This window comes from Pongo pygmaeus, chromosome X (assembly GCF_028885625.2).
Source record: "Pongo pygmaeus isolate AG05252 chromosome X, NHGRI_mPonPyg2-v2.0_pri, whole genome shotgun sequence".
NCBI lineage: Eukaryota > Metazoa > Chordata > Mammalia > Primates > Hominidae > Pongo > Pongo pygmaeus.
In genome coordinates, this window is record NC_072396.2 from 7,372,429 (window position 1) to 7,393,767 (window position 21,339).

At 39.8% G+C, this 21,339-nt stretch overlaps 1 protein-coding gene and 1 pseudogene across 3 annotated transcripts in view; one reads left to right on the top strand and one right to left on the bottom strand.

The window, feature by feature from the left end:
* PUDP (pseudouridine 5'-phosphatase) overlaps window positions 1-21,339 on the bottom strand; it is a 377,730-nt gene that overhangs the window by 214,243 nt on the left and 142,148 nt on the right. The gene's annotated exons all lie outside the window — the stretch shown is intronic.
* On the top strand, window positions 5,788-6,242 carry LOC129024326 (ubiquitin-ribosomal protein eS31 fusion protein-like; annotated as a pseudogene).

Sequence of the window (21,339 nt, forward strand, 5' to 3'; positions counted from 1 at the left end):
GCTGGTAATACTTAGAACTCCAGCCCCTTTCATCTTGACTTGTTGGCTGGTGGTCTTTCATTTGTTTTACAAGAACAGTTTAGCCTTTCAGGAAGGGCTATTATTTAAACTATATATTAAATTCCTTCCCAAAGCCAGTTCAGCCTACGCCCAGTAATGAATAAGGACAGTTTAGAGGTTATGAGGCAAGAAAATAGAATCTGGAGGCAAGAAACAGAAGGCCGATTCACACTTTAGCTATGACAGGAAATATCCTCTCCATAGGGCGTAGGCCAAGTAAATAACTTTGTAACTTTACTTCATCCTCTTCATTTACATAGGGCGTACCCCAAGTAACCAATGCAATTGTCTAGAGGGTATTTAAATTCCCAAAAATTCTGTAACAGGACCCTTGATCCCCTATGCTCGGGCCCACTCCCACACTGTGGAGTGTACTTTCGTTTTCAATAAATCCCTTTATTCCTTCTTGCTTTGTGTGTGCATTTTGTCCAATTTTTTATTCAAGACGCCAAGAACCTGGACACCCTCCACTGGTGACAGTTAGAAACAAGATGATGTCAGCTAGGTCTGATGTCTTTCACTGTCATAATTTTCTCAGTTATGATTTTTGCAAAGGTGGTTTCAGTCACAGGTTGTATGATTCCATTTATTTGAAGTGTCCAGAATAGGCAAATCCATCAAGACAGAAAGACAGACTATTGGTTGCCAGAGACTCGAGAGGGGAAGGAAAAGAAGGAGCTAATGAGTATGGGGTTTATTTTGGGCAGTGATGAAAGTGATCTAAAATACACTGTGCTGATGTTTGCCCAAACCTGTGAATATACTAACAGGCATTCAATTGTACACATGAAGTGGGCGAATTGGGTGGTATGTGAATGATATCTCAATATAGCTGTTCTATTTTTTAAGGAAAAATATAGAGTGCCATAAGTGCTATACAAAAAAATTAAATGGGGAGGAGATCAGGGAGTGGAGGTGGGTTAAATTTTAGTTCAATGTCTTCCCAACATTCCCTAAATTCCTATAAATTAGTAAATCATAAAAGATTCCTTGAATCAGGAGTCAAGTAACGCCACACCCAGAGCCAGCCACTACCCTCCTGGTACATTAATTAGATTGTACTACATCAGTACAGGTTTAAAAACCATTCAAATGCTTTGTGACTCCAGGAAATTCAGGGTGTAAGCAGGAGAATACTGCCTCTGAATCCATGGAAAATCCTGCCTTCAGAAGCGGAATTTTATCTAAGGATTCACAAAATTTGGGTTTCATACTATTTGTACACTCAGGGGTTGTGCTTTGCAAATATAATGCCAGAAACACCTGAACCAAAATTAGGTGATTCAATACCAAATGGCCCACTGAAAGCATAGAGTCAAGAAATCAGTGCCTGAGCCATTATGGGGCTGGTACTTTTAAAAATGAATGGACTTGATATTTTTGCAAGTTTTATTATGGAAAAGTGCTTTTGGGTTGGTCAAAAGCCTTCAGAAATCGTTCTACAGCCCAGCTGTTCCCAGACCAAACTGAGGGTCAGGCTGCTTATTCTAGAGGACCAATGAATGAGATGCAGATGAACTGGGAAAGAAGGGAGTTTTTACTTCTGCAGCCAGTTACAGGGAGAAGGCCTGGAAATTATCACCAGACCAACTCAAAATTACAAAGTTTTCCAGAGCTTCTATACCTTCTAGGCTATACATCTACGTGTAAAGTGTGCATTCATCTAAAGACATAAGCGATTAACTTCATTTAATCTATAACTAAGATTTGAGTCCTGAAGACCTTCCTCTGGAGCCTCAGTAAGTTTACTTAATCTAGATGGGTCCAAGTGCTGGGGTGATTGCCCTTATTTTGTCTCCTGCTGAGTCATGGAGGTTTGGGGAGTTCCTTTAGTCCCCAATAAAGCTTGTTTGTGGAAACTTAGGGAGTTTCTTCAGACCCCTAATAAAGCTTGTTTAATCCTAAATGGGTCCTGCTAAGAATTCCTTTGTTAAAATCTTCACGCTTTAAGGCCCAGGAAAGGCCTGAGCAAAATTCTTGATGGGCTTTTGTTACATTCCAGCCTTTGTATGAGGGCACTGGCTCTATCAGCTTTTAATATTTAACTTCACCACTCAGTCACTGCTGGAACAGTTGTTATGGAGGCCTGTGTTAGGGAGACCTGGTCTTCCACACAGCCCATCTGGAGGCAGCCTCTTGCCCCGTAATAATTCTCAGTACTCACCTTCCTGGAGGGGTGACTCAGTGGTTCTGTCAGAGGCATGTGAACCAGAGCAACTTCATCTTGAATAGGGTCTGGGTAAAATGAGGCTGAAACCTACTGGGCTGCATTCCCTGACGGTTAAGGCATTCTAAGTCACAGGGTGAGATAGGAGGTCGGCACAACATACAGGTCACAAAGACCTTGCTGATGCAACAGGTTGCAGTAAAGAAGCCAGCCAAATCCCACCAAAACCAAGATGGTGAAGAGAGTGACCTCTGGTCGACTTCACTGCTACACTCCCACCAGCGCCATGACAGTTTATAAATGCCATGGCAACGTTAGGAAGTTATGCTATATGGTCTAAAAAGGGGAGGCATGAATAATCCACCCCTTGTTTAGCATATCATCAAGAAATCACCATAAAAATGGGCAACCAGCAGCCCTCGGGGCTGACCTGTCTATGATCAGAGTAGCCATTCTTTTATTCCTCTCCTTTCTTAATAAATTCGCTTTCAATTTACTCTGCAGATTTGCCCTGAATTCTTTCTTGTGCGAGATCCAAGAGCCCTCTCCGGACCCCTTTCCTGTAACAGCCCTACAAACCGCCCTCAGCGGGACCTTTCACGTTCACTGAGAACTGCATTTGGAGTGCACCTACCACCTCCAACCCCGCACAGCCCAGGGGCTCAGCGCAGGCTCTTCCCAGTTATGCTTTCATTACAGTGAAAAACCACAGCAGATGACAATCGCCCCCTCCGGCCACAGAAGTCTGAAAGAGGTGGCCCTGTATTTTAATAGAAATGTAATAAATTGTACCCTGAAGAAGGGACACCTTTGAAAGCATTCTAAAGGCTTAACTTGACCACAAAGTAGAAAACTCAAGAAGTTGCCCAGGGCTTGGGTCTGACATGAACCTTTGATTTTTGCTATTTCTGTCATTGTTTGACTCTGAATTTAGTGTCTGCTCTCTCCCAGGCTTCCAGGGAAACTCGCATCCTAGAGGGCATCAGCCCCAGGCATCCATGCAATCCACTGCTCAGAGGTGATAAAAAGGAACAAGTATGAAATATAGTTTTAGAGGTGTCAGAAGAAAATAAATTGGGTTCACGTTGTGTTTTCTTCTGCATCCGAATATCCCCAAAGCAGAATTTCATTGCCAATCTCAGACCTGTTAAGTTGCTTCGTGCAAATTAAAAAAGTTTGCATGCAACCCTCCCTCCAGCTGCCTGCCAAGACCCCCCGCCCCCCGCCCCCCCGTTTCATCTACCGTCCAGCTGAAATAAAATTAAAGGCTAAGAAGCCTGCTCCAGAGCAGTCACCTCTGATGTGGGAAACCTCAAAAACTGGAAATCACCAGCCAAGAAGAATTATACGTGTGAGCTTCACGTAGGTGGGATGTGATGGATGTGGACAGAGCAGCAGAGAGAAAGCCCAGGGAGCATATGCTAAAAAACCTGGGAAGAAAAATGCAAAATCCAGCAGCCTTAGAGGTGGCCTGAGGAAAGAGTTTAGGTTAGAAATATCTGTGCCATAAGAATAATGGGCATCTATGTTCCTCCAAGAACATCAGGATAACCAAGGAGCATTAAACACCAAGTTAAGAAGGAAACACGATAAGGAAACCAGCTTAAGCTCAAGGAAAGTAGAGACTCGGGGGTTCATTTTGCAGCAACTGCTGATTGTGTGAATGGAAATGAATTTCTTAACATCACTGAGCTTTAGTTGTAAAGGAGAGGCAGTAATACCTACCTTGCAGGGTTACTGGATTGTTATATATGTGACAGCAACTAAGACAGACTGCTTAATAGCATACATTGGATATCGGGACCCACAGAAAATGTTCTAAATGGGGGTTGGCAACTATGCTCATGGGCCAATTGTGGCCCAGTGCTCATGTTTATAAATAAAGTTTTATTAAAACACAGTCATGCCTATTCATGACATACTGTCCACGGCTGTTTTCCTGCTGCAGCTGCAGAATTGAGCCATTGAGACAGATACCACATGGCCCAAAAAGTAGAATATATTTACTACCTGGCTTTTACAGAAAATGTTTGTTGATCCCTGGTCTAGAACATCAGTTAATCACCAATCACTTGGGAATAGCAATAAGCTTCCATCTGTTGACCACCTGTTATGTCTGGTCATATGTGATTTCATTTAATCTTATAGGTATTACGATCTCCATTCTAATTTTGAGAAAACTGAGGTTCTCAGGTGTTATTTTCCCAAAGTCATGCCATTGAAAACACCAACATTCTGATTTCAAAGTCAATTCTACGCTGATTCTCAGTGGCATTTTTATGAAAAAGTAAGAATACAATGCAGGAAGAGGGGAAAAAAGTCCTAGGGCAACCTCGTGGGTCTGCATAGTGTTCTTCCTTTTTCATCTGCCACCTGCAGTGGAACCACCACGAAAAGGCAGATTTTCAAAAACAAAACTGTGCACCTGATTTCTCGAAACCCAGCGAGGTCAGGCTCCTCCAGTCTCATCTCTTTTGCTGCTCCCACTCTTCCCTTGGCTGGCTGGCTTTGGCTCTCTCCTATATCCCCAGCCCCTAAACATGCATATTCCCAGACCAGACCAGTGGTCAGGCTGCTTATTCTCGTGGCCCAATAATGAGATGGAGATGAACTGGGAGAGAAGAGAGTTTTCATTTCTGTAACCAGGTGCAGGGAGAAGACCTAGAAATTATCACTAGACCAACTCAAAATTACAAACTTTTCCAGAGCTTATATGCCTTCTAAGCTATATGTCTACGTGTAAGTGTGTATTCATCTAAAGCTATAAGTGATTAACTTCTTCTAATCCATAACTAAGGTCTGAGTCCTGGAGACCTTCCTCTGGAGCTCCAGTAAATTGACTTAATCTAAATGGGTCCAGGTGCTGGGGTGATTACCCTTATCTTATCTCCTGCTAAAGAATGGAGGTTTGAGGAGTTTCTTCAGACCCCCAATAAACTTGTGGAGGCCTGGGGAGTTTCTTCAGACCCCCAGTAAAACTGTTTAATCCTAAAAGGGTCCTGTTAAGATTTCCTTCATTATCTTGTCATGCTTCAAGGCCCAGGAGAGGCCTGGGCAGAAGTCTTGGTGGGCTTTTGTTACATTCCAGCCTTTGTATAAGGACACTGGCTCTATCAGCTTTTAATATTTAACTTCACCACTCAGTTAGTGCTGAAACAGTTGTTACGGAGGCCTGCCTGTTCAGCTGTTAGTGAGACCTGGCCTGCCACATGCATACCCAAGTATTCTCTAGTTAACTCTTAGTTAACACTTTCAAAATATCAACTGGAATGTTGCTTCTTCAAATGAACCATCTCTCCCCCAAGACTGAGTCAAATCCCCTTATAAGATACATATACGTGCATATATATTTGTAGGTATAAATGTATACATATTCATGTATCTGTATCCTTCACTGCACTTAGAAGAGTTGTAAATTCACATTTATTTGTGTAATTAAATATTTAACTAACCACTGAGGTAGGAACCCATCTAGTTTTGATGGTCCTTGTATTCCTAGGAAATGTTACGGCACCTGCCTCAGAGTGGGAGTGTAATAAATATTTTTTGGATTTTTAAAAATGCAGATCTTTGTAAAAATGGAGAAGACCATCATTCTCAACATTCAACCATTGGATACAATAGAAAATGTGAAGGCCAAGACCCAGGATAAGGAAGGAATTTCTCCTGACCAGCAAAGACTGATCTTTGCTGTCAAGCAACTGGAAGATGGACGTATTTTGTCTGACTACAACATTCAAGAGGAGTCCACTCTTCACCATGTGTTGAGATTTCATGGTGGTGCTAAGAAAATGAAGAAGTCTTATGCCATTGCCAAAAAGAATATGCATTACAGAAAGAAGGTTAAGCTGGCTGTCCTGAAATACTCCAAGGTGCATGACAATGGCAAAATTGGTTGCCTTCATGGGAAGTGCCTTTTAGATGAATGTGGTGCAGGAGGTTTTATGGCCAGCCACTTTGACAGGCATTATTGTGGCAAATGTTGTCTTATTGCTTCAACAAACCAGACAAGTAATCGTGTATGAGTTAATAAGAGACATGAACTAAGAAAATAAAAGTCATAGGTTGAAATAGAGATTGTTCAGCCAGTTGACATAAGGTAGAGCACTGACAAAGAGAAGCTGCTCACCTTTAGTGGTGGTCATGTTCGGAGCTAGCAGAAAAGCCTCCTGACTGCCTCTAGGACTCAGGGAAGGCAGGGGAAGGAGGACTTTGGTGTCTAAGTCCCTTCTCACCTCTTTGGCATTACTTCCTTCCCTCCCAACCTCACACCTTATAATCTACTAACTCCAAACCAACAGGAACTCTCCTCCCACGCCCTACATTCAAACACCCTAGGTTTACATGTGCAGGCACGCATGCACACACACACACACACACACACACACACACACACACACACACACACACACACACACACACACACACAAAGGCTGTTATCTCCCAACTTCCTGAGAAATGCTTATGCAGGAGTCTAAATCCTGAGCCCCTTCCAGGGGTTGCCTTGAGCCTTTGCTTCTTCAAGAGCCTCTCCCTAACCCGAATGCCTCAGATACTGAGCTCTGGGCTGTCTGTGTGTACTGCTGTTTGCCATGTAAAATCCCTCCATTGAACACAGCTGTCTACTTGCCCATCTATCCCAAAGGTCTACGGGTACATCAGTATCAAGGGCCATGTCTTTTCTTGGGATTCCCAGGGTAGCCTCTAATTAAGAAAAATTCACTTATTTGAACCAACTTACCCAAATAGAAAGTTCTAAAAAACGAGGAATCAACAGAAAATTAAGTTCCAGTTTCCTTCTTCACCTCTCCTGCCCCAAAAGTACTCTTTTTGGCTGGACTCTTCTTCCACTTTCCCCTTCTAACTGCCTCCAATGTCTCCAGCAGAACGAGGGAGAAGCTGTCCAGGCTGCAGAGAGGAGTGGTAGCAACTGGATCTCGCCTCAGAAGGTGGGGACAGGGTAGGCAGAGGGGGAATGCATCTCGCTGGAAATGTCAATGCCGCATGGGCTGGGAACTGCAGAGAGAGCTTCCCTTATTGAAGGAACAAAGTCAGAAAACTGGGAATTGGTACCTTCCAAAAGAGGGAGAGCCAGCAGGTTGGAGAGAGGGTGTGTGAGGTGGTGTCAGGCTAGTGGACACTGCATATAAAGAATGTCAGAATATAAATGTTTATTTGTTACAGAGTCCTGGTTTCGGGTGACTCCAGATGGAAAGCGCCTACTGGCGGGTATTTTGCCTCTCTGCATGGGCACGAGGGTGCTGATAGTTGCTTCTGTCACTTGTTTCATTCCCATGGGAGCATGCTTGCACTTCCCAGGTTAGGCTTTTGGTCAGGTTTGGGCTTGTGGAATTGTTTCAAATTTTTGACATTATGGTTTTGCAATACCTAGCTTGCCAGGACGCTTGCCCCCAAGCAAGTTTTTCTCTATCTGCCCCGCACAGATGAGGTTGTGTGCATTTTTACCATTACTCTCCAGCGGACCATTCAAATACAAACATACTATATTTGTATCTCAATCACCTGCACTTGAGTCTGCTTTTAAGATTTTTTTTTTCTTGCCCACTCAGCAAGTAAATGCCTTGTTTGTGATCACCAACGTCAAGTGTTTAGACAACCTGCTCAGGCCCATTATTTTTCCCGTTTATTTGATGTCTTTAAAAATTTTTTTTTTTAAATATTGGGTATAGTGGCTCACACCTGAAATCCAGCACTTTGGGAGACTGAGACAAGATGACTGCTTGAGCCCAGGAGTTCAAAACCAGCCTGGGCAACAGAGTGAGACCCTGTCTCTATAAAAAATTTAAAAATTAGCTGGGCATGGTGGCATGTGCCTATAGTTCCAGCTTCTTGGGAGGCTGAGGCAGGAGGATCACTTGAGTCCAGGAGGTCGAGGCTACTGTGAGCTATGATTGCACCACTGCACTCCAGCTGAGTGAGAGAGTAAGACCTTGCCTCAAAAAAACAAAAATAAAATAAAATTAAAAAAAAAACCACTTAGATAACCTGCTAAGTCCCATTATTTTCCCCATTTATTTGATAACTTAAAGAGAATCATTTAGAATAAAGTAAGTGACAAAAAAAGAAAAATAAATAAAAAGGAAAAAAGAAAGAAAAATTTTTAAAGAAAAACAGGAAAAAAAAAGAAAATTTAAAAAGTGAGTGACAAAGTGAAAATATTTGGCTTATCTTCTGAGACGGGAGGAATTTGAGACTATAACAAACATAAAGAAAGGACATCTATGCGTAAGAAAAAAATTATATAATTAATTACCCAGATGCATGAGGTCTAAATGTCCCTGAGTTTGCCTAAATGTCATAGTTATGCTAATGACATGTATTCTATTTTATTTTTACTTAGAGACAGAATTGAAGTTTGGGTGGCTGCCAACAAGTTGTTGAGCTTGAAAGCGATGCTATAAATTTCCAAGGACATGATTGCAGTTGCATCGGATGTACTTGTCTACTCAGCTGATGTTCAAGTTCAAAATAGAGCTACATTCTGAACATGGGCAATGTTCTTAAAGGAGAATTTTCAGGTTGTCTTAATATTGTTTGACCTCAGGCAGAATGAGCCAAAGGCAGTGGGGTGTAGGAAGAACACGAGACTTGATCTCTGGGAAATGAGCTCCACCACTCAACAGCGTAAGAACTTGTTGTGATGGTTAATACTGAGTGTCAACTTGATTGAATTGAAGGATGCAAAGTACTGTTCCTGGGTGTGTCTGTGAGGGTGTTGCCAAAGGAGATTAACATTTGAGTCAGTGAACTGGGAGAGGCAGACCTACTACCCTTAATCTGGGTAGGCACCATTCAATCAGCTGCCAGTGCAGCTAGGATAAAAGCAGGTAGAGGAACATGGAAAAACTAGACTGGATGAGTCTTCTGGCTTCCATCTTTCTCCCATGCTGGATGTTTCCTGCCCTCGAACATCAGACTCCAAGTTCTTCAGTTTTTGAACTCTTGGACCTATACCAGTGGTTTGTCAGGGGCTGTGGGGCATTCGGCCACAGACTGAAGGCTGCACTATCACCAGCTTCCCTACTTTTGAGGTTTTGGGACTCAGACTGGCTTCCTTTCTCCTTGGCTTGTAGACAGCCTATTGTGGGACCTCACCTTGTGATCATGTGAGTCAATACTCCTTAATAAACTCCCCTTTATATATACATCTATCCTATTAGTCCTGTCCCTCTAGAGAACCCTGAGTAATACACCTGGGCATGTCCCTTAGCACCTTGGATGAATCCTTAGGTCTGTGAAATAAGGGAGCTGGAGTTGATGATCTCTAGAATGATTTCTTTTCCCAAAGTTCCCTGGTATTATTACTTACAGAAAGATAACAAAATGTAACGAAATGTAACAAAAATAGGAAGCAAATTATAACCAAGGCTGAGCCTGTTCATTTCCACTGAGGTATCTCTGGGGTTTGTGAAAATATAGGAGAGGGTATTAAAGGTATTAAAGAAAGAGTACCATGAAAAGTGAAACAGAAGAAGTCCAGAGTCCTCTCAGACTCTGGGAAAGCCACACACATTATGTGACACACACTTCTTTATATTCAGATAGAGGAAATCTGACATGGACTTCATACATGGATTTGATAACAGCCCATTTTGAAAATGGGGAAAAATAGCCACATAGAATTATACACAATGATGTTAACTGTACTAATATTGTTAATCTTATAATATTGTTAAAAATAAATATGTTCAAATTTATGTTGCTACTTCCACTCCAAGGACTACTACATTTTTGTATCAAACGAGCAGAGCATAACACCATTTCTCTTACTGAGTCAATTGGACTGAGCTCACCCCACATGTGCTAGAGGAATCAATCTTCATGGAGTGGGATGTCCAGTAGGGCATGTGAATCTAAGGGAGAATATTGAAAGCCAATACAAAATCCATATGAAATTGTATGACAATTAAGACAGAACAAAATGGAATATTAGATTTCTTTTACATTTCAGAATTTTAACTGCTATTGAGTCCATCAGAAATAAACCTACAAAAATAATGTCTTCATATTGATGAGCTTTGTTACAGATATCTCCTGTTTCCAGACCAAAGCAATGGAAAACAATGAAGAAAAGGAAAAAATTAGGCCAGGCACAGTGGCCCATGTCAATAAACTCAGCGCTTTGGGAGGCTGAGGTGGGAGGACCACTTGAGGCCAGGTGCTTGACACCAGCCTGGGCAACACTGTGAGACCCTGTCTCTTCATAAAACAGAAAAAATAGCTGGGCATAGTGGCATGCATCTGTAGTCCCAGCTACTTGGGAGGCTGAGGTGAGAGGATTGCTTAAACCCAGGTGTTGGAGGCTATATGATTGCACTACTGCATTCCAGCCTGGGTGACAAAGCAAGATCCTGTTCCAAAATAAAATAAAATAAAAGTCTGTCTTTGATGAGGTGAAGAACCATAGAAATACTAAAGCACAATCTATGAAGAAAGACTGTCAAGCCAAATAAAAGTTGAACAGTGTGAAGGGGAGGTACTAAGAGAGGGAGAACACCTCTGATATGTTCTCCAGAATTGGTGGCAAAACTCCTAAGGCAAAACTTTGCTTGAAAAGACAAAGTGGGGATTCAAGGGAAGAATGCAGAAAAGAATGAGGGAAAGCAGGAATGATCATGGAAACTTTCAGACATAGTGAGATGTAGGCTACAAACATGGTGTGTCAGAAGAGATATGACAAACGGCAGCTGCTTGGCAAGGCTGGTTTACTGAGCAGAAAAGAGTTAATTTTTTCACCCTATCGAAAAAACATAATGGAGTTTCTTTTGAGGCAGAGAAACTCCTTCCTAACTGTGAGCAATGTCATGTCATAACAGAGAACTGATGGGGGGAAAAGTCCTAAGAGATGACAAAATAATGGCATAGGGGATCCAAGGTATGTATAATTGGTACTCTCATAAAAAGAAGGGAAAATACTATAGGAAAAAAGTCAAAATATGGAAAAGAAGAAGATGTGACAAGAAATGACAGGAAGGGCACAAAACTTTGAAGGAATCTGAAATCTTTGCATAGACTTATGAGAATACTATAAGGAATCTCAGTTTCAAAGAGGCATGGCTTTCTTTCTTTTTTTTTTATTAAGCTCAAAATAATAAAGAAGTCATTTATTTATACATGGAACAAGAACAGAGAATGGACATGCAATTCTCAAAACTGAAAACTTGACAGTACAATGGCAAATCATCCTAATGAATACAAGAAGGCTGACATTTCAACAGAAATTATCATGACCACAAAAAAACCCTGTAAATGAACCTAGGTATGACAAGTACATGCACCAAATAGGAAAGGTAGAGTGCACAGTCAACCAAAATATAGAAAGCCTTTGCAGAAAAGTGTAGAAAAAGTATCAGGAAGGCTTAATCCCAGAATGAGGAAAGGGATCTAAAAATATGAAAGGAGGCTGGGCATGGTGGCTCACACCTGTAATTTCAGCACTTTCGGAGACCAAGACATGAAGATTGCTTGAGTCCAGGAGTTTGAGACCAGCCTGGGCAACACGGCAAAACCCCATCTCTAAAAAATATACAAAAATTAGCCAGTTGTGGTGGTGCATGCCTGTAGTTCCAGCTACCTGGGAGGCTGAGGTGGGAGAATCACTTGAGTCTGGGAGGTGAAGGTTGCAGTGAGCTGAGATCATGCCAGTGCACTCCAGCCTGGGTGACAGAGCAAGACTGTGTCTCAAAAACAATAAAAAATAAAAATAAAAATATAAAAGGCATCAAAAGGGGCTTTGAGTTAATATTATAGCTAGAAGAACAAGGAGAAAAGACCTCATCTTGGGTCTTATAGCATCAGCCAAATGTGGGAGGTGCTCACAGGTGCTTCTCTGAAGATTATTCTCAAGCCCTTTCTTCCTCAGGGCCAGAGAGTTAACAGTTCTTATTGGTTCTTTCTAGCTACCGCTGTCTTTTCCATCTTTTGATGTTCTCTTTTTTTCTTTCCCACAAAGCCAAGCTACTAACAGTCATTCCTGATTCCCAATACAATACTCCTGGGGAAAGGTATACACTGCTGCTTAGTTATTTGAGGGCTTAGGTGCTAATCCATACGGGCAAATAGATACGCTGTAATGAAACTTGGGATATAAAACATTTTCCCCATCCAAAGGCATCTAACTACCTCTCCTCTGCCCTAGGGCACTTCACAGCTCCCCTTTTGCAGACATTTGTGTTTCTTTAGGTGAAGCTGACACTGTTTTTAGTTCTTTTGTGCAATACGGAGGGAGGAGCATCAGAAACAAATAGTGAATTTCACTGAGTTTTTCCTCCCAAAAGGCCACTAATCAAAGGGTAGAACAATAGGTGGGAACTACTGTGCTCAGGTAACTGCTTGTCTGAGAAGTTGGGCATGTGTGGGAATCCTTCCAACTTCCAACACATAGCTTGTCAGGTCCCCTGTGCACTACCAAGATCTCTTTGGGTCCTTGCTTCTAAAATTATGGAATGGCTGTGGTCTTTTCACAACCTACCCAAATTCATTGGAATAAAAAAATAGTTTCAATTTCCATTTTTTCCTCATATATATATATATATTTTTTTGTTTGTTTGTTTGTTTTGTTTTGAGATGCAGTTTCGCTCTTGCTGCCCAGGCTGGAGTGGAGTGCCATGGGGTGATCTCGGCTCACTGCAACCTCAAACCTGCTGGGTTCAAGTGATTCTCCTGCCTCAGCCTCCCAAGTAGGTGGGATTACAGGTACTCACCACCACACCCGGCTAATTTTTTGTATTTTTAGTAGAGACAGGGTTTCACCTTGTTGGCCAGGCTGGTCTCGAACTCTTGACCTCAAGTGATCCACCCGCCTTAACCTCCTAAACTGCTGGGATTACAGGCATGAGCCACCACACCCGGCCCCTCCCATAATTCTTTTACTTAATGGTTTGACATCCTCTGCCTTTGCTGGTTTGGAAGTACTAACTGAAAAAAATAAATAAATAAACAAAATGCAACAATTTTTAGCAGAAAATCCCACAATGGGATAAGTTTAACAACTTGTTTTGAGGGCAGGGCTGGGTTGTGTATTTGTTTGTAACTATAATTCTATATGTTCTATAGAGTACTTGTCATATATGCTAGCTTTGGCTAGCCAAATTAATCATAAAATGAAAATAGCTATCAATAATCATAGTCCTTCACAATATCAAGGTGTCCTATAGGGAGTACTGCAAATTCTAGGTGTTCCATCCCCTACATAATGGTAAAAACCATTTACTAGTTCTTTTACAGCAAGACAGAATATCTCCTGGACTTTTATTTTCCTGCTTCTTCTCTTTCAGAATAACCTGCAGAGAGGTGACTGTGAAGTTAAAATATAGAAGAACATTAAAATCCTAAAACTATGAGGAAGTTACAAGAGAATCAAGTTGTGAAAGAAATATTTTCCAGCCTGAATAAGCTGCTTCTTAAATTTGTGAAAAGCTTACAATTTTTCTGGACTTATCATTGATAATGTTGAGAAATCATTTATAAAATAGTACAGATTTCCATCTAGAAAACTGAAAATTAAAATGAACAAATGTTCTGATTTTTCAAAGATTAGAAGAACATGAATCGCACAAATGTGAGAGCAAGAAGATGGGGTGTTGGGCAGTGTCAAATGCCTGCCACAGAGAAGTCAGGCAGAGGGAGTTGAGAGAGGACGCCGAGTTTGGAGATTAGAAGTTACGTGAGATTGCTGAGAAAGCAATTTAGCTTTGAGAAAACATGAGCTTAATGTCATCCCTGAGGATACTTTGAAAATGGATGATTTTAAAGGATCATTGGTGAGTACTTAAATCAGAAAGTGGAGGTCACGTTGAGTCAGAATGGGCTCATTTTGAGTAAGTCATGCCAGACTAAACTCATTTCACTGGACTGATAAGTACAAGAAATGTAGTAGACTAGAAGGATTGTATCTCCTTTGGAGCTAAAATAATTGACAAGCTTTTTCATCATAGTCTTGTGGACCTGGTGAGGATACAATTAAGATCAGCTTACAAGTATTGACACTGAGGATTAAGAGATGGATGTCCACCTGGAGGGGCGTTTCTCACGGTCCCTCTCTGGCTGTCTCCTTTTGGCCATTTTAGCTAATGATTTGGATGAATAAAAGGATGGTGTGGGAATCAGGGCTGCCAATTTGGGGAAGCTGGGATGACGAGATAATAATGCCTTGTATGACACAATTGAGACCAAAAGAAACCAGGAATGGAAAAGAGAAATGAAGAAACAAGCTTCAAAGGAGACTTGTTGGGCTAGATCAATGGACTGAAACTAACAAGATGAAGATTGATAGCAGCAAAGTACTACTCTTGTTCAAATATACCAGCTACACAAGTACCGAGTAGGGCAGACAGGGATGAGGGGCTACACAATAAAAATAATCAGGGCAATTGACTGTCAGGGCAATATGAGACTTTAGTCTTTCTCCAGCCGGAAAAAAAAAAAAAAAACCTCACAAAAAACCACCTCATATAACTTCCAACAATTGCAGTATAAATGTAGTGTTGAGCATAATGAAAGTAACCTCAATTTGTACCTCACTTTGAGTGATGGTTTTCATTAGAATAATTGAGAGCACATGCTAATTACTAAAAAGTATCTTTGATATTTATGCAAATTCACAATTAAGAATAAAATTTGATTAACCATGTAACTTTGGGGTTGGAAAAATGAATTTATTCAGTGTGAGTGGTATTATAGTCTCTGATGAACAGATCACCCACAGTGCTGTGGAGTTTTGTCCTGAGTGCCCAAGAGTATGTTTTCAGAGAAAGATGACTACTACGGCAAAGAACCAAAATGCAGACAGATGAATAAGTAGGAGAAAGGCAGAGGAGGGAAAAGAGGCTGGGAACTGGTGGGGAAAGGGTGGGGAATAAGGATCAAAGACTAAGCACGGTAGAGGGACAGTATTTGAAATTTTTTTGATGATCCATATACCTGGGTGACTTTTCTCTATGTCTGTGTCCAGACTTCTGGGTACAGGGAGTGATAAGCGCCATGCAATCGCCATAGTACCTGATCTCAGGTAACCTCCCTCATCATACACTATGCTTTGTAACATTTCACACAATGATAACTAGACCACCATGTGAGTACTTCTCTTTCCCCTCTAAACACTAAGATAAGTCCATGGGAGCAGGGCGACTGTGTTGGTCACTTTCATCACTATGTCATTAACGCCACCTATATAGCCATATGTAAGCATATATGAAACACTCTATAAAAAAAGTTTGAATTTTTGAACATTGCTCAGCGATTTAATAGCTTCCCTACATGGTGGAAATTTAAAAATAGGAAATATAAGAAGAAGAAACATCTCAAGTTAGTATCACAACATTGCAGCCTGAGAAGAAAAAATACATTCTTTCAATACAATGAGGTACATAAAATAGTAATGAAAATTGACCACTTATTAGTTCATAAAGCAGGTTTTCAATAAATTTCATCAGGTTGGTGTATAGACGTCACATTTTTTCCCATATGCACTAGGTTAGAAATCAAGAAAGCAGAGATGACTATTTTAAATGAAATTTTAAAACACACATTTTAAAAACTCAAGGGGCTGCACTTCAAATAGGGTATAGTATATACTGCTCGGGTGATGGGTACACCAAAATCTCACAAAGCACCACTAAGGAGCTTATTTGTGCAACCAAACACCACCTGTTCTCCAATAGCCTATGAAAATAAAAAAATAATAATAATAATGTAAAAATTAAAAAAAAAACCCTCAATGTTCAAAAAAGAAACTGTAATGGAAACTGAAAATATGTGTAAACAATAATAGTATTAAATATTTTTTTAAAAAGAGAATACCATGAGGGCAGTACCTAGTGGGAAATTTAAAGCCTTAAATGTAGAGATTCGAGGTGAAAATAGGGCAGGAATCAAAACATTGCATATCCACCAAAGAGAGCTAGGGAAGGAACAACGGATTAAACCTCTGTAAAGTAGAAAGAACAAAGTACTAAGACTGAAAAACCTCTAGCAAGACTGAATAGAAGCAAGATAAAGAAAAAGAGAGCGAGAGCAAGAGAGAGAGGAAAAGAGAGAGAGACAGAAACAAACACACACTACTGGAATTTGTAAAACCCATAATTGTAAACACTATAGAGATAAAAATGATAGCCTTGACAGCTCTACACCAACAAACTTAAACTGAAATGTTCAAAATCCTAGAAAAATGTAACTGACTCAAGAAGAAACAGATAAACTAAACAAACAAACAAACAAACAAACATAAACTGAGTCAGTGGTTTAAAAATCTTTCCACCAAAGAAAAATCTACGCCCAGTTGGTTTAATATGTTAATTCTCACAAACAATCCACAAATAATACCAAACCAATGTAACTCCTCCAAGGAGTGAAAAAATAAGAAATTTACCCCAATTCATTTTATGAGACTAGTTAACTTTAGTAATCAAATCATCTAAGGAAAGACATTTTTATTAAATATAGGAACAAATATGAATAGAAACAAATACATTTATAAAATATAAATAAAAAATATATAAATAGAAACAAATATAAATAAAATAGAAAAAAAATTAGAAAGACCAACTCATTAATCACCACAGAAAAACCTATAATGATCATTTTAACAGATGAAGAAAAAGCATTTGATAAGGTCACTATTTATTCCTGATTTTTTTTACAGATTCTTAGCAATTAGGAATAGAAAGTAACTCCCTTACTCTGATAAATAATACCTAGTTTAAGAAACATAATTGAAACATCATATTTAATTGTGAAAAGGTAAAAGTTTTCCCATTTAACATTAAGTTAGTAAGATTATATTATATTACACATAATATAATATTAAATAATTGTATCAAGCTTCATCTTGGGGGAAAATTCTAGCTCAATAAAATGAGAAAACAATAAAGTATATAAATATTACAAAGAAAAAAGCTGTTATCATTGCTTGCTTATTCACTGTCTACCTAAAAAAACCCTCAAACCTCAAAGAATATTTAGATACATTATTAGAATTAATGAGGGTTTTTGACGATTGCTGGATACAACATAAATATTCATATCACTTGTATATCTTAATACTGGGAAAAATTAGAACATATATTTTTAGAAGATAGCTTTCATGAAAGCCACAAAATATAAAGAATTAGTACTGAATAAATAAAATTGGTTCAAAAACACTTTATTGAAAAATTGTAGAAATACTGAAAAATAACAAAGTAAAAATAAGTGACAAGTTATAGCATAATCTTGAATAGGAAGACACAACATTTTCAAGAAGTCACTACTCCTCTATTCAATCTGTAGATAGATTTAATTTCAGTCAAATGCCAAGAAGATTTTTAGGGAAAATTTGATTCTAAAATATATATGAAAGAACAAAGAGCCATAAATAACCAAGATACTTCTGAGAAAAAGAAGAAGATGGAAAAACTTATTCTATTCAGAATTAATACAAAATTTTGGTGGTTAAACCCATGTAGAATTAGGACTGGAACAGACACACTAGACAATTCAAAAGATAAAGAGCCATTTGGGGCATGAACAGACGCATTGACCAATAAAAAGAATCAAGATCAGAGAAACAGACTTAAGTCCCTTGAATTTTCATGTATAACAGAAAGAGATTTTCTGATGTGTGGGAAAATACAAAATAAATGCTACTAGGACAAGGGGTTATTTATACATACGGAAAAAAGGAGAGCTGAAACTACATCTCACACTCTACACAAAAATCAAATCCAGATGGTTGAAAAATTTAAATGCCAAAGTCAAATGCTTAACACTTCACAAGACAATTTAGGGGACAATCTCATGTCCTATGGATAGGAAAGCATTTCTTAAACCAAATAAATAATAATCAATAGCCAGAAATAAAAAGAGACACAAACTTGACTATATTCAACAAATTTCAGTTTGTCAAAAAATGCCATAAAGAGAAAAAATTAAGCCATAAATAAAAGATGATATTTGCAACATGTAAGTCACCATGGCTCAGTCTCTAGACTACATTTAAAACATCTAGAAATCAATATAAAAAAGATAAGCCACTCAACAGAAAAAAATAAAGAAAATACCTGAATGAAGACTTTGTAAAAGAGGAAACACAAAATCATATGGAAAGATGTTCAATTTCATTAATAATCAGGAAAATGAGACATAGATATTGTTCTATACTCATCAGATTGGCAGAAACTTAAAAATCTAGAAATATCAGCTGAGGTGCCCATATCAGCTACCAAGGTAAGTGTGGGGGGAAAATTGCATATGGTGGGTTTTCAATGGGAAATGCTGACAATGTACTGGAGGACTCTAAAACTTGCTTCAAGACTGGCAAATGTTTTCACCGACTTTGAGAATATCAAAACTAGATCAAATCTGATACTGGTGAGGAGCTTTCTTTGGAGAAATCTGTTGCCATGCTGTGAGTAACCCAACCTTTTGGAGGGGTGAGTGGGTTATTACTGATCCCTTGCCTAATGGGTGAGCTTCAAGGAGATCCTCACAATGCTTTGAAATGATCCTTGCAGTTGGAAGACATGGAGAAGGGGTGTCTGACCTATTTCTGGGAAAGTTAAATTGGATTGTGGACTAGGTTCTGACTCGCCCGCGGAGTGTAGTGTGCAGAAGAGAGGCAGCGCCAGGAGGGGCTGCATAATGGGATCAATCCACATTTCCTAAATTAGATGGAATTCATCAGAGGGAAGCTGGAGTGGAATTCCTTTGAGTTCCCAGACATTCTGGGAACAGGACAGAACTATAGGCACCCAGTGGAACACAGACACTCTCCCTCATCCCCTGTGAAGGGGCTCAGCTGAAAACCACCAAGGAGCCCTGGAAAGCACCGAGAAAAAGGAGGCAACCTCTGCCCTCTGCAAGCTACCTAGGGACACAGAGGGGCCTGTCTGTCCACGTATTCAGGTGGGGAGGACTGAACTGAAATTGAAAATACGTAGAAGACGTAATGTCAAGCCAGTTTTGAAGTAGTGGCTATTATGTGGGACTGGATATTCCAGTTCCTGAGACGAAACAGTTTTATGACCAAAAGTGGCTGGAGGATAGTTTATTTTTTTGAGTATGACGATCTCTTCAAGTGTTTGAAATGGGTGGTCGGAGAGGATAATAAAGTTGTATGCTTGGTCAACATTCTGACTCTATATTGTTCTCGTAGAGGGTAAAACTATAAAGAAAAGCCAGAGAATGATACCAAAAAAATTGGGGAGATCATTTATGGTGGGCAATAGAGTGAGTAGGATGGAATTCAGGAGGCGGCACACTGGGGCTGTGGATGTGCTGATGACATTCTGTGACCCAAGGTGTTGGGTGCGGTGGCCAATGTATTGTGAGTCCTGATTCCCTGATCATTTTTGCAAGTATTCAATAGATAGTATAAAACAACACTTAAAGCGAAACCATAAAAAGCTAGAAGACAATATATGTGCCTATTTGATCAAGAAGTCCTTTTAATTTTCCCCCCCTATTTTCATGTCCCTTGATCTAAAATATACTTTTTATGCCATTAGCAGTCCAGGTTCCTGCTGCTTTTAGACTTTTGAAAAAGAAAAGGAAGGAATTTTTTTCTCTTCATGCCATTCTTTTGTATGTGTCTGCCCCAGGCAATGAGCACATACCTGCTGAGTTTTTTGAAAGGGGGACAGCATTGTGGTTGGGGAAGAGAGTATTTATGGGGAGGCTGAAAACTTCAGTAAAATTTCAAAAATATCCACAATTTTGATAGTGATGACCTCCAGATGGGCAAATTACTGGTGACATTTTTTTAATGATGTCCTATTGGTTCCATGGCTTTATTTTTATTTTTTGAGATAGGGTCTCACTCTGTTGCCTACCCTGGAGTGCAGTGGCACAATCTCAGCTCACTGCAACCTATGCTCCCAGGCTCAACCAGTCCTCCCACCTCACTCTCCTGAGTAGCTGGGACTACAGGCACACACCACCACGCACGCTTAATTTTTGTATTTTTTGTAGAGATGGGGTTTTACCATGTTGTTGAGGCTGGTTCTGAACTCCTGGACTCAAGTTATCCACCCGCCTTGGCTTCCCAAAGTGCAGTGATTACAGGTGTGAGCCAGCGCTCCTGCCGGTTTCATGCTTTTTATAATAAGAATGAACTCCTTACGTAATAATAAATAAATAAACAGAAATTATTTGCTTTGGATGTAGCAAACGTAGATTTAGATTGTCCAGAGTCAGGAGCTAAGCCTCATATTTTTTTTGTTTTAGCTCAGTGTAGAGTGCATTGAAGGTGTCCTAAAAATAATTCCATATAGCAAGCCAACTTTAAAACCTGCTCACAGCCAGATCTGCCAAGTATGAGCCAGGTAAAATTACCAGAAAGGGTGGTTCTGACTGACTCCTTAACAATAACGTGGCTTACAAAGACTGATATGAAATAGTTGATCCAACCCAAACACTTTGCTCATTTCCCAAAATTTTCTACGCAAACATATACAACTTACCACAACATAAAGATCATAATGAAAGGTTTGCCTTTTATTCCTTTAAATGACCATATGTTTAGATCTGATGTACTGACAGTGATAATTCTCCATTAAGCAGAAACCTAATAAAATTTGAAAAACAGTGATTTTATATTTAGATGATACTCAGATCTTCTGCTACATATGTGGAAGATGGAATTATTGCTAGAAACATTGTTTAAAGATTAGGTATGAAAGGAGCATTAGGAAGTCAGGAGGTTCTTTCTTTAGGAAGCAGCTTATCTAGATTCATTCAAAGAGCTTTAGGCCAGTTTGAGGTCTTTCTGCAAAATGTAAATTGCTATATGAGAAACCACATATAGTCCAATGATGAAAGAATGCAAAGCCTTAGAAGCACAGGCTTCTAGTATCTTCCCTAAAGTTCTGACAAAAAGGAAAATAACTATCAGATTATTCAACTCGAATGCTTATTATGTATGTATAAGTCAGTCGGCAGATGAAGAGAGAAGGGAAATATGACTTCTACCCCTAGGGAACTCACAGTCTTGTGGGGGCCACTAGGGGTGGTGGTGTGACCTGCCTGGAGCAGCGCTAAGTATGGACTTGTGAGTCAAGGGCTATCAAAACCTAAGTAAACTGATGGCCATTCAGAGAAGGTAGAGTTCCATTCCA